Consider the following 17,641-nt stretch of genomic DNA (forward strand, 5'->3'; position numbering starts at 1 on the left):
ATGAAATAGTGGTTAGAAGAACTATTTTCCATTTAAAATGATATAATTGCATAAAATAATCATTGTCTTTCTACATGTAACTCAGTAGTAAATATGCCCTATGTTGAAAATTGCATACTGGATACATTTTAGATTATCTTTCCTTAAAGATTGATTGTAACATGTAGCATGAGACAAAATTGATCTTCAGTTCAATTTACTATCATAGGATAAAACTATTTCTCACTTAGTGCTATGTGGGTTTGGAAAAGACCTTGTAGTGACCCAACATATTTTCTACAAGATTGATGTGTTGTCATATTGCTTAATGAAAAAAGTATTCTTTTGTGCTGTAATTTCAAAGGCCAGGAAATTCATGGACAATTAAAATAGGAAGATGTCGTAATTATAATATGCATAGCAATGGGGAATAAGATCCTATTTTATCAAAACCACCACGAGATCTGTTCCTTTCAAGTTATGTTTATTGGTTGACTTTTATAAACCACACAATATATTGGCTTGGAAGACACAAGAGTTAGTTCACTATCAAATAGAGAGGAACACACAAGGTACATCGACTATGTGCATTTATCTCTTCTCTCTACCAGAATATCAATGAAATGGGCAAAGAAAATGGGATTGAAGGCAATAGTGGATAGAACATCTGAACATGTTTGACAGATAGGAGTCAGAGGAGAATTAATTGCGGAACAGAAGACAGCACTGCAGAGGGGTACATTAGTGAGAATCAGCAAAGTTTCATGTTGAGGACTCCAGGCACAGTTGAAGACAGGGCTGAACTCCAAGAATGAAAATAGGAAGATTAAGAGAAACTTCATACACTGAATTCTGATACTTCCAGCTGGCCAAGTCCCCTGCAGAGATTAAAATTTTATTCTTTGAGTCTCTGGTATAAAGACTGCTTTAAGATGAGGATGACAAGTCTGCAAGGTGGGTCCTTCTTCAGAATTTCCAATCATGTGTTTAGGCGTCTTGTTCTTATATATGTAAAAACAGCAAAACTATCATCAGACTTTTGGAAAAAACTTCTGTGATGGAAGAGAAAACAAAGCACCAACAACACAAACAGAAACAAGGTTTGTGATGAGAAAAAGTTATTTTAGGGAGCAGACGAAAGAACATTTACAAATATGATTAGTAACTTCAGATAGGCAAAGATATTATATCCTGAAAATAAAGATTAAAAAGAGCAATTAAAGAACAAGATGGGAAAAGTCAGAAATGTTAAATGACAAGGACTCAAGAGGTTTAACAAACAAAATGAAGTCAATATTTTAAAACAAAGAAATAATGTTAAAAAAAATAACAGATTGAAGGCATGAAAAATATGAGGCTTATTTAGTCTTTAAGTCTTCTAAATCTGCGGTTTACTTAATGGGAGTTAGAAAAAAAACTGATACAGCAGAAGCAGAAGGGAAAGAATTATAAATAAAGAAAGCACAAACAAATATTGCCTTGGTTTAATCCCCTCTTCTGCGAACTATATCCTTCAATGGTACATAAAAGGTAATTGTTAAGTCCTTGTTTTTGTCGAAAAGTGTCTTTCTTCTATATTCACAGTTGATTGATGAAATTTTAGGTTTAGATGTCCAGGTCACAGATAATTTCCCTCAGAATTTTAAATGTTTGTTCCCACAATCTTCTATTATTGAGTGTTACTGTTGGGGGAAAAAATAGAGGATGCAAAAACAGAGTTCAACAAGGAGCCGAGGCACCAGAACTTCCCACAGTGAAGGCTGTCCACAGGCTTTTACAGAAAGCAGGCTACTTGGAACCAGGTGGACAGAGAGCTGAGGGAGGGAGCTCAGGGTGGTCTCCTGTGAGAGGGGAAGGCAGGGTATTTCGTGAATAACAATCTTCAGAAAAAAATCATTGTTGAAGATTGACACATCTGTTGGTGCTTTTAAGAAAAATCACGAGGTCAGGAGATCGAGACCCTCCTGGCTAACACGGTGAAACCCCGTCTCTACTAAAAATACAAAAAACTAGCCGGGCGAGGTGGTGGGCGCCTGTAGTCCCAGCTACTCGGGAGGCTGAGGCAGGAGAATGGCGGGAACCCGGGAGGCGGAGCTTGCAGTGAGCTGAGATCCGGCCACTGCTCTCCAGCCTGGGCGACACAGCGAGACTCCGTCTCAAAAAAAAAAAAAAAAAGAAAAAAGAAACAACCTACACAAACAACATAATAAAAATAATTGGTATAAGAGTAGATTTTAAGTGTTTGCACCACAAAATGATAAGCTTGTGAGAGAATACATATCTTAATTACCTAGACTTAGCCATTCCACAGTGTGTGTGTATGTTCAGGTGTATATATTTCAAAATATCATGTTGTACACTCAATATATACATTTTTTATCAGTCAATTTAAAAATAACAAAACATAATGAAATAATTGGTATGAACTTCTTGAAAAACAAAAATTTATATGAGAGAGGGAACATTAAAAAGATTTTGGTTTGTTTTCTGAAAGAGGGGTGGGACTTTTTGGAAGAGGAATAGATAGTAAGCAAAGCAGATAAAATTATTAACTACAGGTAAAGTAACAGAAGTGGTATATGGATAGCAAGAATATGATCATGGAAAATTACTTCCGTTTGACTGGGCACAGTGGCTCATGCCTGTAATCCTCGCACCTGGGTTAGAATTGCTTGAGGCCAGGAGTTCGAGACCAGCTTGGGTAACACAGTGAGAATTAGTGTCTACAAAAAAACAAACACTAAAAATTAGCCTGGTATGGTGATGGTGCATGTCTGAAGTCCCAGCTAATCAGGAGGCTGAGGTAGTAGGATCCCTTAAGCCCAGTTTAAAGCTGCAGTGAGCTATAATCAGATTACACCACTGCACTCCAGCCTGGGTGACAGAGTGAGACCCTTTCTCTTAAAAAAATAATAAATAAATCATTCAGCATGGGACACCCTTTGCATAGTCATAAATTATAAAAACAAACTTGGTTTAGTAAAGATTTGTGACATAAAAACATTAGAAGAAAAGAGAATCAAGGAAGTGTGTGTGGTTATACTTAACACAGATACATTCTCAACTACAAGAAACTTAGGAGAAACTATATGAGTTTCATAAACAAAGAAATGTCAGCATATGCATATTATTTAGGAAAAAAAAAACAAAATTGAATTTGCTGCCTCTGGATATCAGACTTGGGGATTAAGGAGGAGGGAAAAGAAAACTACTATGTTTTATATGATACATTCATATAAAATATGTACCTCCATAGCTAACAAAAATTAACTTTCAATAAAATAAACACATTTTATTTTTATGTATGTATGTATATATGTATGTATGTTTTCAGTATGAATTACGTGATTCAAGAATTGCAGAACATACACTAAAAAAAAAAAAAAAAGCTAAACAGAAGGGTGTGCTTAGTATCTGGAAACCCCTATAGTAGCAGAAGAGACATTATTGAAAGCATTGAAAAAAAATGGTGACAGTACACAATTTATATTTTAGCTTCTCTAGTCTTTTATTATGGAAGCACTCACTGCTTTGACTTCTATGACATGTCGTTCTCGCAGTATCACTTTCCTCAAGTGCTCTTCCAACTTTTTATTCTGTTCTCATTCTAAACTTTAATACTAAAGTCTATCATATTTTAGTACTAAATGCTTTTTTTCTTAAATTTTTTTAAAAAAAATTTACATTAAGGGTATTCATAGGCAAGTTTGTTACAAAGGTATATTACATGATGTTGAGATTTGAGTTTAATCCCCTCATCCAGATAGTGAATATAGTTCCCAAGGAAAAGTTTTTCAGCCCCTTATCCCTCATTTCCCTTCCCCCTTTGGAAATCCTTAGTTTCCATTGTTCCCATCTTTATGTCTGTCCATACCCAATATTTAGTTCCTACATATTTGTTTTTCTGTTTCTACATTAATTTGCTTAAGATAATGGCCCCCAGCTGCATCCATGTTGCTTCAAAGGTCTTGATTTCATTTTTAATGGCTGTGTAATATTCTATGGTGTAAATGTACCACATTTTCTTGAAGCCACTGCTGATGGGTGCAAAAGTTGGTTCCATGTTTTAGTCATTATGAATAGTGCTGTGATAAACATACCATGCAAGTGCAAGTGTCTTTTTGGTAGAACAATTTCTTTTGGGGTTAGATACCCAGTGATAAGACTGCTGGGTCCTAAAACCTTTTCTCTTTTCATTCCAAGCCCTTTTTTGAACTGACTACATGGAGACTTAGAACATTAAGAAATAGCTATGCTGTGAACTGACCAGTGATATCTCCAGTTCAGAACTCTCTTCTAGGTTCAGCATCTGTGTATGCAACTTTTTATTTGACATCTTCATGTGAATGTATCTAAGGTATCTCACTATTGCCATGTCCAAAACTGAACTCATGCCATTTACCCCACCACCAAGTTTTCTTCAGAGGTTTCAGTTCTTAGTGAATGCTACCTCTACCACATTGTACTTCAAGCAAAAAAGTGGGAATTTTCTTTGAGAAATGTTTGTCCCTTTCTTTCTGTAATGAATCTATCACTGTTGATTTTCCATTTTAAATATCTCTTCAGAGGATGTATTAGTCAGTTTCATGCTGCTGATAAAGATATACCCAAGACTGGGTAATTTATAAAGAAAAAGAGGTTTAATGGACTCACAGTTCCACGTGGCTGGGGAGGCGTCACAATCATGGTAAAAGGTGAAAGGCACGTCTTACATGGTGGTGGCAAGAGAGAATGAGAGAGAAGTGAAAGCAGAAACCCCTTATAAAACCATCAGATCTTGTGAGACTTATTCACTACCATAAGAACAGTATGGGGGAAACCATTCCCATAATTCAATTATCCCCTATTGGATCCCTCCCACAATACATGGGAATTATGCGAGCTGCAATTCAAGATGAGGTTTGGGTGGGGACACAGCCAAATCATATCAGATAGATATCAAAAATAGATATCTTTTCCCTATATCTACTTGCCTTGCCTTATTTCAAGTGTAGATAAATACAAAAGCTAAGTGTTTTACTTGAAATCAAAACTGACTAGAATAAGAACAGTGGAGCAGGAAGGTGATTTGGGAGTTAAAGGAAAGTTGACAGGCCTTGAAATCACATTGAGGCTGGGCACATCACTGGCTCATGCCTGTAATCCTAGCACTTTGGGAGGCTGAGGTGGGTGGATTGCCTGAGCTCAGGAGTTCAAAACCAGCCTGGGTAACACGGTGAAACCTCATCTCTACTAAAAATGTTAAAAAATTAGCCAGGTATGGTGGCACACACATGTAATCCCAACTACTTAGGTGGCTGAGGCAGGAGAATTGCTGGAACCTGGGAGGCGAGTTTGCAGTGAGCTGAGATCGTGCCACTGCACTCCAGCCTGGGCAACAGAGTAAGACTCCATCTCCAGAAAAAAAAAAAAATAATAATAGAAAGAAGGAAATCACCATTGAGGAGAGTACACCAAATTTCATATTAAGTCTTAAGTTTTTGTGTGTTCCAGATTCTTCCAGATTCTTACAAATATTCTTCAAGTTGTTTGCAGTACCCTCTTCAATGTGTGTCCTCAAAGCAATATTCCATGTTATTAAAATTGTTTCTAACTTACTGGAAGTAACTGCAATAAGATGAATCATATAATTAGACATCCAATTTGTTTTGTTTTCTGCCGATTATAATGATAATAGAATATATAACAATTTCTGAATATAAAATATATTTCTCATTTTGCTCACGACTCTATCTGTAGATGAAAATTCACTTTCAAAAGGAAATGTCATTCTTTAAACAATTTTTTTTTTTAAATAGGAGACTGCTGTTGCCATACAGAAATTAGTGCTCCTGGGCTGAATTTTGAGAGTATCTTATTTTCATGGAGATATCCACGTCTACAAGGGAAAAAAAGATTTCTGACATACTCCAAATGTCTAGTATGAGTATACTGTCCACTAGTTCTACTTGTCTGAAATTAAAATATGGCAGAACAGGAGAACAAAAGTTTTTGGGACGCTTGTCATTTTCACTGACTCTCTTCTCTTGCATGTAATCTACTCCACAAGAACTGAGAAGTGGAATTCATAGTCGTAGCAGGATGAAAAGACAGCTCAAAGAAGGGGAAAAAATCAATAGAAAAAATCAATGTGAAAGTTGTAAAAGCTATACCAATTAGCTCTCTAATATATGGCCTTTTGAAGTGCCAAAGAGCATTTTTAAGTGCTCCTTTTTATTTTTATTCGAATAGACTCACTGCTAATGGTACGGAAGCAATCATGTGAAACCAAAAAGAGACTAAACCCCAAAAAGAGCCTTCAAAGGCTAAAGGAGTATTTATAGTCTATACGATGGGTCTTTTATATTCACACCTTATTTTTCTTGCTTCCTCTGGGCCACCTTCAATATATGTGAACATAAGAACTTACAGAGTGTGTTTCGATCTCTTAAATAGAGCAAAAGAGCAGAAGAGATACCATAATTTGTACCTCTGTGTGATATTTTGGGAACACATTTATTGTTTTACTTAAACGTATTATCGTCAAGGAGTTTAAATTCACAAAAAGAGGACTTTTGATGGTAGAAATAATGAGACTGAATATCTTATTTTAAAAATCTCATTTGGATTCTCTGTTTTTTATGCAAAGTGTAATAAAAATATTGAAGGCTATATTGTTCTTCAGTCACTGTAAACCTGTCATTCCCCCAGTTAAACTCTTACAAAGAAGATGAGAAAGATGAAAGAAACTGATCTTGGGATAATAAATCACAACCAGTGTTAAATAATATTAACTCTTACTTACATAGTTCTTATTGTAACCCAACACTGTTCTCCTGTTTATCACCTTCTCAATTCTTCTGATCTTTATAATTAGCCTATGAGGCAGGACATATATTGGCCCCACTTGTAGATGAGAAAATAGAGTCACAGAGAGTTAGTAATTTTCCCAGGGCCAAGGGGTCAGTGTTTTCATCCCTGGTTGTTTGGCTCTGTGCTCTTAAACATTTAGATGCCTTTCAATAAAACATTATTTGATTGCTACAAATTATAGAACTTTATCTTATTTAGGATAGAGTAATTAGAGTAGCATGCTAACAACAAACACTGGGCTAGAAAATGTGTGGATTTCAAATCACTAAATTGGAGATAGTAGAAATAAATTCAATACAAAACCTGCTTTTTATTATTCATTCCTGTATAACAAAAAAAAGAGGCCAGGCGCGGTGGCTCAAGCCTGTAATCCCAGCACTTTGGGAGGCCGAGTCGGGTGGATCACGAGGTCAGGAGATCGAGACCATCCTGGCTAACACGGTGAAACCCCGTCTCTACTAAAAAATACAAAAAACTAGCCGGGCGAGGTGGTGGGCGCCTGTAGTCCCAGCTGCTCGGGAGGCTGAGGCAGGAGAATGGCGGGAACCCGGGAGGCGGAGCTTGCAGTGAGCCGAGATCCGGCCACAGCACTCCAGCCTGGGCGACAGAGCGAGACTCCGTCTCAAAAAAAAAAAAAAAAAAAAAAAAAAAAAAAAAAAGACAGGTGGAGAACAGGCATTCAATAAATATCTGTTGAAGGATTAATTAAATATGGTAGTTCTGTTGGTATTTTAAAAATTAAGGAGATTCTTTTTCTGTCCCCCAGGCTGGAGTACAGTGGCGTGATCTTGGCTCACTTCAAGCTCTGCCTCCCGGGTTCACGCCATTCTCCTGTCTCAGCCTCCTGAGTAGCTGGGACTACAGGCGCCCGCCACCACACCCAGCTAATTTTTGTATTTTTAGTAGAGACAGGGTTTCACCGTATTAGCCAAGATGGTCTTGATCTCCTGACCTCGTAATCCGCCCACCTTGGCCTCCCAAAGTGCTGGGATTACAGGTGTCAGCCACCGCACCCAGCCAGGAGATTCTTTTTTCTCTTTCTACCACTGTCTCTGAGATTGAGTAGAAGTATAGATTACTGAGAGCAAAATATACATCAAAACTATAGCAGACATCTCATCAGAAACCTCACAAGTAAAAAAAGAGTGGCATGAAATATTGAGGAGTTCAAAGAAAAATACTGCCAACCTAGAATTCTATAGCCAGAGAAATTCTCCTTTAAACTGAAGGAGGCATACAGTTGACTCTTGAACAATAGTCTCCTTTAAATTGAAGGAGGTGTACAGTTGACTCTTGAACAACACAGGTTTGAACTATAGATCCACTTATACGTGGATTTTCTTCCACCTCTGCCAGTTCTGAAACAGCAAGACTAGCCCCTCCTTTTTCTCTTCCTCAGACTACTCACTATGAAGATGACAAAGATAAAGACCTTCAGGATGATCCACTTCCACTTAATGAATTGTAAATATCTTTTCTCCTTTATATAATTTTCTTAATAGCATTTTTTCTAACTTACTTTATCGTAAGAATATGGTATATAATACATATAACACATAAAATATATGTTAATTGACTGTTTATGTTATTAGTAACACTTCCAGTCAACAGTTAGCTAATAATGGTTAAGTTTTTGGGGAATCAAAGTTTATATGTAGATTTTCCATGGTGCAGGGGCTGGCATCTCTAACACTCACATTGTTCAGGGTAAATTATACTTTCTTGGGCAAACAAAAACTGAGGGAATTCAACACCAGCAGACCTGCCCTGCAAAACATGATAAAATAAATTAATCAGGAAGATGATATAGCTCAGAATATCTAATCTACGTAAAGAAAAGATGAGCTTCAGAGAAGAAATAAAACAAAAATATTGTATTTTTCTTATTCCAAATTGATCTGAAATGTGGCTGTTTGTTTAATAATAATAATGTATTGGGCGATTACAGTATGCAGATAAGAAAAATAAATGTCAGGAATATCATGAGAAATTACCGGGAGTAATTGGAATTCTCTATTATAGGATTTGTGTATTATATGTGAACTAGTATAGTAATATTAATGTGGAATTAGGTTAGCTAAAATTGCATATTTTAAACTCTAGAGAAACTACTGTTTTTTAAAAAAGAAGTATAATTGATATGCTAATAGGCAATGAAATGGAAATAAATAAAATGCTCAATTAAAAACAGGATGCAGAAAAAGTGTGGGGTGAAGTGGAGAAGTAAAATACAAAGGCAACAACTAGAAAAGGGTTATAAATATGGCATTTATTAATCTGACTTTATTAATAATGAATTTATGAATTTAAGAATGCACCAATAAAAAGGCAGAGATTTTAAGAGTAGATTAAAAAGACAACATCCAACTATATGTTGTCTATAAGATCCTATTTTAAATATAGAGAATTAGATAGGTTACAAATACAAGAATAGAGAAAATTGTGTCATGCTCACAGTAACCAAAAGGAATCTGGAGTTGCTATATTATTTTAGACAATGAAGACTTCAGAACAAGGAAATCATCAAAGATAAAAGTGGCATTGCATAATCATATAGGAATCAATTCTCAAAGAAGTCGTAACATTCTTAAACATCTATGTACATAACAAGAGAGTGTTAAAATATGAGCTAGGCTGGGCACAGTGGCTCATGCCTGTAATCCTAGCACTTTGGGAGGCTGAGGTGGGTGGATCACCTGAGGTCAGGAGTTCAAGACCAGCCTGGTCAACATGGTGAAACCCCATCTCTACTAAAATACAAAAATTAGCCAGGCACGATGGCGGGTGCCTGTAATCCCAGCTACTCAGGAGACTGAGGCAAGAGAATCACTTGAACCTGGGAGCCAGGAGTTGAGAGAGCCGAGATTGTGCCATTGCACTTCAGCCTGGGCTACTGAGCGAAACTTTGTCTCAAAAATGAAAATAAATAAATTAAATAAATAAATAAATAAATAAATAAAATGTGAGGTAAAACTCATAGAACTGTAAGGAGAAATAGAAAAAACTCTGTTGTAGTTAAACTTTTCAGCACATCTTTCTTAGGAATATATAAAGAACAAGGGGAGAAAATCAGTAAGGTGTAAATGATGTGAATAGCACTGTGAATCCAATTGACTGATATTTAAAACATTTTCATCCTACAAAAATAAAATACATTTTTTGAAGCTCACATGGAACATTCACTAAGACCAAATTTTTAACTGTCAAATACACCTTAATAAATTTAAAAGAGTCAAAGTTATATCATGATTGCTCTGAAAGCATAATGAAACTATACTAACAATTAATAACAGAAAGATAGCTGGGAAGTCTTCAGATATTGGGAAATTAAATCATCCACTTTTAAGTGGCAAATGACCAAATGAAGAAGTATCAAGAGAAATGAAAAAATATTTTGAGATAAGTAAAAATGAAAATAGAACAAAAACTTGTGGAATGCAGTGAAAGCAGTGTCTAGAGGAAAATCTATAGCCTTAAATGCATATATCAGAAAAGTATATTAAATAATAAAATTAGTAACTAAGCAAGCAATAATCTTCAGGAACTAGAGAAAGAAGAACAATTTAAGCATAAATTGTAGAAGAAAATAAACCATACAAAGAGAGTAAAGAAATCAGTACAATTGAAATCAGGAAAACAATAGAGAGATCACGTGAGCAAGCAAGAGCTGTTTCTTTGAGAAAAATCAACTAGAATTAGTGAACCTATAGTCTGAGTAACACAGAAAAAAATGAGTTTAATCATAATTTAAAAATATCAGAATAGGAAGGGTCATTTCTACTAGTCCCATGTATATTATGCCCACAAATTTGATAACAGGTGAGCTGAATCAGTTCTGAAAAACATACAGTACTGTATCTCACATAAAGAGAAAGAGATCATCTGTAGAGTCTTATGTCTCTTAAAGAAATTAAAACTGTATCATAAACTTCAAAGAAAACATCAATCTCAGGTAGTTTCACTTCTGAAACGTACTAAGGAAGAAATAATTTCTCCCAAATAGTACAATACAAAAACGTGAATAAAAAGCGTAACTTTAAAGTGAAGAAATTGGACATATTCTATCTCAGATCAAGAGTATTAGGAACAGTGATAAGATATGTTGATTTTATGTTCCTTTGATCTGATACAATGAAAATGACATAACTGTGGTTTCCTACCCAAAAACCCATGACCGCAGATTGATCATAAGAAAAACACCAACTGACCCTAACTGAGAGAGATTCTATAGTATACCTAAAATTTTTCAAGTTTATCAAAAGCACGAAATTTCTGAGAAATTATGACACCAGAAGAAGAGCCTAAGACATCACCACTAAATGTAATGTGCTATCTTAGATAAGCCCTGATGAAAACTAAGGTCAAAATAAAGTATGAACTTTAGTTACTAATAAGGTATCAATGCTGGTTCATTAATTATGGCAAATGTGCTGTTCTAATATTAATATAAGCTTTTGGTAATAGGAAAAACAGAGCATGGAGTATAAGGAAGTCTAATTTTTACAATTTTCTCTTAAACTAAAGCAATTCTAAAATATTATTTGTTAGCGTTATTTAAAAAACACAAGGAAAATTGTATTTTAGTACAGGCTATGTCTTCAAAAATGAATATGTGTGAATGCTCTAACTAAAACAGTTTATTTAAGAAAACATAATTATCTAGAAAGAGTATATATTATGTATAAGAATGCAATTATCCATGTCACTTCTGGTTCTAACTACTTTATTTGCTTAAATAGTGCCCTTCAATAATGCATTAGTAGAGATTATTAAACATTAATATTATTTTTAAAAAATAAAACTAATGATTTTATAACTATTATTTAAGCCACTGAAATGAGATTCCCAGATTTCTATTGAACCCCAGCTGGGTCTTGGAACTTGATATCTCAAAAATTCCTTACACAGTAGCAGAATGGAAACAATCACATTAATTAAGATCATATTACTCTTTTTTTTTGAAAACATTTACTGTCAATCCCTTTAACACGTCTTTTCTAGAGTCATGGTTTTATTTTAATGGGCATATGAAAAGATGAGAAAAGATGAGGAATCTGACTCCTATCAGCTGGATTTAATAAGTAATAAGGAAATAATAGTGGCCTGATCCTTGATTGTATATTTTACATAATTTCATACCCCTGGGAAATCAATCCTTTCCAGATCTATGGCACACTTATTGGTTCCTTACATTTTGTCTCTTATAATGTATATATCAATAGCCAGATAGCTGATTCTCATATCAAGTAGGACAAAAGGAGAAGACTAAGCAGAAATAAGACCCCCTAACTTGTCCCATGTAATAGTTATTCCAGATTTTCCTCATTGTAACTCTTTTTGACAAGTCATTTTGTCTTACCTGCAGCTATGTTTACATATCAGTAAAGTGTGTGTAACCACAGTACCTAACTCATACTTCTTTGGGAGTATTAAATTTTGTAATAGATAAAAAGCACCTTATATGCAGTACGTTCTCAATAACTGTCAAACACTGACATTTCTTTTTATTGATCAGGGGAATTACTAAAAATATTATTGATGAAAACATAAAGTTGAGTTCAAAATAAATGAGTTACCAACTCAAGGTAAATAACAACAACAACAACAACAAAACCAATCACAATATGTGGGGAGCTGAAAATACTGTCTTCAAGAGGGTTTTCACACACATAGTAATTTCTTAGCGTAAGGTTGCCATCTTTTCTTTTACTCCTTGGCCTTCTTAAGGCGTATTTCTTAATGAGTAGAAAGCAATACACTTAGTCTGTCTTTGTCAAAATAGGCTAGAATGCTTTGTAAATCAGTTCCCGAATCTCAATGACTTAATACAGTGAGGTTTATTACCCATCAGGTTGAATGTCTTTGAAGGTTGGCTGCTTGCCTTTGATTTGCTAAACTGAGTCATGTGGGATACCTAATTTCAATGGAATAAGGATGTGTAAGTCCATAAAGTGTTAAAAAAAAGCAGAAATATTTGGTAAATATTTCTAATGATATGATTCGGTGCAACCCTTTCGACTTCTTTTCTCTTTTATGTATATCTACATACATTTCTTACATTTATGTATGGTTAAAATTAAGATCACACATTATAAACAAAAAATTTATATCATTTTTTATTTAACAATTTATGGGTTTTAATTGCCCATGCCATTAAATGCAAATGGAAATGTGATTTTAATCAAATTTTATGATATTGATATCACAGAATATCTTTAGATCCTGTAATATTATTAGACATGTAATTTGCTTTCAACTGTTTCTATTTTAAATAACTCATGATGAAAATTTTCAGAAATACTCTTGCACTTTCCTTGAATTTCGAGATACGTAATTTCTGGGTCAAATTTATGTGATATTAAGGAATCTGGATGAAATAATATAAATAGTTTTCCAGAATGGTTATTCAGCACTGTGTGAGAATACCTATTCCGTGCAATCTTATCAATGTTAATAATAAGAGGTTAAATATCTTTGCAAATTTCGTTGGTAGAAAATGTTGACTCATTATTTTAATCTCCTTCAACTCATGTTTACTGAGGTTTACTAATTGCCGGATGCTCTTTTAGTCACTGAAGATACAGAAATAAACAAATTGTTTACTTTCATGAACTCACAGTTTAGTTGTGATGACAAACAAGCAAAAATACTAAATGTAGCTATCTCTCTGTATAGCTATATATATAATATATGTATGCATGCATATATATACACACATATGTATAATAATACAGTACATGTAATCAGTGGGTTAAGAATATTATACAATCCACCAGGTTAAGAGAAAAGTGAAGAGGGGGCATGCTGTTTCATATAGATTGATCAGAGAAAGAGTCTTTGATAATGTAACACATGAAAATGACCAAAATGAGAATGAGGTAAAGCAGGTATGAATGCAGGTATTTGGGGTTTGTTCTCACCAGGCAGAATAAACCGAAAGTGCAAATAGAGATGTGAAATGCTTGAAAATTGAGTGGAAGAGAAGGCATCTGCAATTAGAGCAGTATTAGTAAGGGGACGGCATCACACTGGGCAAGGGAGGTGGTGTGGTTGGATGGGAGCTCCTGAAAATCACCTAAGGCCCTATATGCTCTGACAAGGTGATATGGTTTGGATCTGTGTCCCCACACAAATCTCACATTAAATGTAATCCTGAGTGTTGGAGGTTGGGCCTGATGGGACGTGACTGGATCATGGGGTGGTTTATAATTGTTTAGCACCATCTCTGTACAGTTGTTCTTGTGGTATAGTTCTCAGGAGATCTGGTGGTTTAAAAGTGTGTGGCACCTTCCTAGTTTCTTTCTTCCTCCTGCTCTGGTCGTGTAAGATGTGCCTGCTTCTCATTCTCTTTCTACCATAATTGTAAGTTTTCTTAGATGTCCCCAGAAGCAGAAGGCTGTATAGCCTGCAGAACCACGAGCCAATTGAACCTCTTCTCTTTATATGAGTGCAAGAATAGACTAACACAGAAAATTGGTATTGAGAAGTTGGACAATGCTACAAAGATACCTGAAAATGTGAAAGTGCCTTCGAAACTGGGTAATGGGCAGAAGTTGGAAGAATGTGGAGGGCTCAGAAGCATACAGGAAAATGAGGGAAAATTTGGAACATCCTAGAGTCTTGTTGAATGGTTATGAACAAAATGCTGACAGTTATGTGGACAGTGAAGTCTAGGCTGAAGAGGTCTTAGATGGAAATGAGAAACTTACTGGGAACTGTAGCAAAGGTCATTTTTGTTATGCATTATCAAAGTGGTAGGCTGCACTGTGCCACTGCTTTAGGGATCCATGGAAATTTGAACTTGAGAGAGATGTTTTAGGGTATCTGGTAGAAAAAATTTCTAAGCAGCAAAATGTTAAAGAAGTAGACTGGTTGCTTCTAAAATGCTATTCTCATATGCGTGAGCAAAGAAATTACCTGACATTGGAATTTATATTTAAAAGGGAAACAGAGTGTAAAAGTTTGAAAAATTTGTGGTCTGGCCATGTGATAGGAAAAAATAAAGTGCATTTTCAGGGGAAGGATTAAAGAAGGCTGCAGAAATTAGCATACTAAAAGGAAGACTAATGCTGATAACCAAGACAACGGGGAGGCCTCAAAGGCATTTCAGAGATCTCTATGGCAGATCCTCCCATCACAGGCCCAGAGGCCTAATAGGGAAGAATGGTTTTGTGGGCAAGGACCAGGGCCTTGCTGCCTTGTGCAGCCTCAGGTCACTGCTTTCCATGTTCCAGTCACTCCAGCTTCCCCTCATGGCTAAAAGGGCCCCGGGTATAGCTTAGGTGACTACTTCAGAGGGTGAAAACCATCAACCTTGGTGCTTTTGACATGCTTTTAAGCCTGTGTGTGTACAGAGTGTAAGAGTTGAGTCTTCGGAGCGTCTGCCTATATTTTAGATGAGTTATGGGAAAGCCTGGATATCCAGGCAGAAGCCTGCTGCAGGGCAGGAACCCTCATGGAGAACCTGTACTGGGACAGTGCAGAGGGGAAGTGTGAGGTTGGAGTCCCCACACAGAGTCCCCACTGGGGCACTTGCTAGTGTTGCTGTGAGAAGAGGGCCACTGTGCTACAATTTCCAGAAGGTTAGATCCACCAGCAACTTGGACACTGTACCTGGAAGAGCCATGGCACTCAATGCCAGTGCATGAGAGCAACTCTGGGGGCTGACCCCTGCAAAGCCATAGGGTAGAGCTTCCAAAGGCTTTTGGAGCTCATCCCTTGCATCAGTGTGCCCTGGATGTGAGACATGAAGTCAAAGGAGGTTATTTTGGAGCTTTAAAATGTAACCACTGCCCTAATGTGTTTTGGACTTGCATGGGGCCTGTAGCCCCTTTCTTTTGGCCAATTGCTCCCTTTTAGAATAGGAGTATTTACTCAATACCTATACCTCCATCATATTTTGAAAGTCACTAATTTGTTTTTGATTTTTACAGGCTCATAGGATCTGTGTATCTGTGTTCCCACCCATAACTCATGTTGAATTGTAATCCAAGTATTGGAAGTGGGGTCTCATGGGAGGTAATTGGATCATAGGGGCATTTTCTAATGGTTTAGCACCATCCTCAAGTGTTGTTTCCATGATAGAGTTCTCACGAGATCTGGGCGTTTAAAAGTGTGTGGCACTCCTGGCCCCCCACCCCTGCTCCAGCCATGTAAGATGTGCCTGCCTCCCCTTTGCCTTCTGCCATGATTGTAAGTCTCTTGAGGCCTCCTAGCTATGCTTTCTGTACAGTTTGTGGAACCATGAGCCAACTACATCTCTTTTCTTTGGAAAGTACTCAGTCTCAGGCATTTCTTCATAGCAGTGCAAGAATGGACTAATACATGAGGATTTCAATTTTTATTGAAAAAAGAGAACGACACAGAAGATTTCAAGGACAGAAATGACATGGCCTGAATTGCATTTCTTTCATTTTAGTGGTGGCAATGGAGAAATTTTCATATGTATATTGTGTTTCTGCATTTCTGCATTTTAAAGACATTAACTATTTTCACTGTACTTACACTTTTTTCCATTTTTATATTTGCCTTATCATTTTCTATTTTGTGCAAATTCAAGTCTATAAATTTTTCCATTTTTATTCTAATACTTTTGTTTCAGTATAATTTATGCACTGTTTAAACATGTTCACAAAAGGGATTGTTTTTAATCTTCATATAATTATAGTAAATAGATGTTTTTATAATTCAGAAGCAGAGCATTGCAGACAAAAATCACTCAAAATTGTAAAATTACAAAATGATGACCATGAAGATATTAATACATAATCTTTTTGACAGATACTGCTTCTAATCTTAAATAATTTAACAAATTTAAAATTTTTATGTAATTTTTTGAGATACAAAAACTTGTATATATTATGTGTATATAATTTGGTAAGTTTGGAGAAAAATATACCTGTGAAATCATTACTTCAATTTATGCCATAAACCTATCCATCACCTCCATAGTTTTATGAGTTTGACTATATTTACCACATAATTGGTATTATGTAGGATTTGTCCTTCTGTGTCTGGTTTATTTCACTTAGCAAAATGTGCTCCAGGTACATTCATATTGTTTCAAATGGCAGGAGTCCCTACTTTTTAAGATTGAGTAATATTCTGTCATATGTATACACCACATATTAAAAATCCATTCATCCTTTGGCACATATTTAGGTTGCTTCCATGTCTTGGCTATTTGAATAGTGTTGCAATAAATGTGAGAGTGCAAATATCTTTTCAATTTCCTGATTTTATTACTTTTGGATATATATCAGGAAGTAGAATTGCTGAAACCTATGATTGTTCTATTTTCAGTTTTACAAAGTTCCAAGCTATTTTTATAATGGCTGAACCAACTTATAATCCCACCGAGAGTGTGTAATGGTTCCCTTTTCTCCACAAACTCACCAACATCTTTTCCTTTTTAAATTTTAATTTATTTTAACCACTTTAGCACTGAGATCACGTGTTAATGATTAGAGTAGTCAACTGGTAGTGTGAGTATTACTTTGGTCATAATGATCATAATTAGACCATCAGATTATTTGTGAGGAGAGTTTATATAATTCAATATTTTTCTTACCGAATACATTGTAGGTAAATTGCTGCAGAACAATTAGAAATACTTTACACATCTGATTGAAGCTACTTTTGACACATTTGCCATTTTTGTGCTGGTTTTATATCCTAAGAAGTGGGGCAAGCATGGGCTCCGCTGCTTTTCTCTTCTTTTTTTTTCTTTTTTTTTTTTTTTTTTGAGATGGAATCTTGCTTTGTTGCCCAGGCTGGAGTACAGTGGCACAATCTTGGCTCACTGCAACCT

This window comes from Trachypithecus francoisi, unplaced genomic scaffold (genome assembly GCF_009764315.1).
Source record: "Trachypithecus francoisi isolate TF-2019V2 unplaced genomic scaffold, Tfra_2.0 Contig01474, whole genome shotgun sequence".
Lineage (NCBI taxonomy): Eukaryota > Metazoa > Chordata > Mammalia > Primates > Cercopithecidae > Trachypithecus > Trachypithecus francoisi.